Genomic DNA, 1560 nt, shown 5'->3' on the forward strand with positions numbered 1-1560 from the left:
AGGGAGTAACACACCATCTACACAGTAGCAATAAGCACCGAGTTGTAAGCAGAAGTAAACATCTGGATACAGGGAGGACGAGTAGCAGGCAAAAGGGGAACAGAGAGAGAGATGTAAAGAACACCATATAATAACATTAATGAAAACTATGTAGAGGAAACTAACCAGATAAATATATTTCTATGATATACATAATATCTAATTTGGGGGTGAGGAAAACTAGTGTAGCGAGAGACCTCAGTCTTAGTCTAGGTTTATCCTTCACTGCAGTGAAGTCATAGTAATTCTGATGATATAATCTATGCCTGATGGAGTAGTATGTAAAGTAACGCCTGATGATATAATCTATGAGCTGTTCTTTGGTGATGTAATATATGAGGAAATACCCAGAGAGAATATTTAGAATATCTCCTCCTGGTGTCTACAACAGAAAAGAGCCAAGGGCTGTGGCTGGGGAGGAGAGGGAGAAGCATATTCTATTGCAGCAGTTGCCGCATATATCCTTGCTGCAAATGCTGCTGCAACCCAACAAACCCCGCATGCATGCACACGTACCCAAGCATCCGTTCGCTGTATGCACTAACATTGTAGCCAGGTGTTAGACACTCACTTGACCCTCAGTAGCCGACCTGCATGCAAGTTGAAATACAGGGGCCAACATCAGACAGTACAGACTGCAAATACCATCTAGGAAGAAAAGTCAGCACCGGTCCTGGGGTGTATGTACACCTGAGCTTGAGGGGGTATTGCATGTTGCAAAGACTGAGTATTAACCAAATGTTTAAAACACTCATTTCAGGTTGAAGCTCCCCTGCCTGACTCCCCTGCTTCAGCAGCGATCCAACCAGCCCCCGGGGGCCCCTGGAGATGGGGGCCCCCTCAGGCGTTACAGCCGACAGTGGTGCTGTCACAGCAACAGCAACAGCACACAATAAGGATTGCATTTGTTTCATCTTTTAGAGTATTTTAAGAGACAGAAAATAAAACGATAAGTCGGCACCCTAACAGCTTTCAGGTGCCAAACCACACACTGACACACGCCGCTGCTGGGGCAGTTGTTCCTGCTGCTCGCATACATCGTTCGCTGGTGTTTCTGCACTGGATTTGTTATTTATTTCTATTTCTTGTGCATGCGCGCAGCAGCAACAGCTCAGAAGAGGCGGCAACAGCAGTCGGCGGCACGGGTTGCTGTGGCACCACCAGCAGCAGCAGCGACTCTGCTGCCTAGCCGCAACTGCAGCAGCACCAGCAGCAACAGAAAATGGAAATAAAATTCGCGCAAGGGGAACAGCGCACCAAAGCGCTTGCTGTGCTGCAGAACGCAGCACGACCATCATCAACTCCGACGTCAGGGAAGATCAACAAACAATGCAGCGATTACTCGTACGTGCATGCACCGCAAACAGCAGAAAACACCACTAGAAGCACCAGCCCCACTGTCACTAAGAGCGAGAGTATGCTATCTAGGAGGGGGGAAGCAGCGGCACATGGCAGCAGCAGCAGCAGCAGCAGCAGGCAGACCAGCAGCACGTATCCTATCACTCCACACGATGGCATTTG

The sequence above is a fragment of the Eimeria mitis genome, genomic scaffold, assembly GCF_000499745.2.
Source record: "Eimeria mitis Houghton genomic scaffold, Emh_scaff3487, whole genome shotgun sequence".
Lineage (NCBI taxonomy): Eukaryota > Apicomplexa > Conoidasida > Eucoccidiorida > Eimeriidae > Eimeria > Eimeria mitis.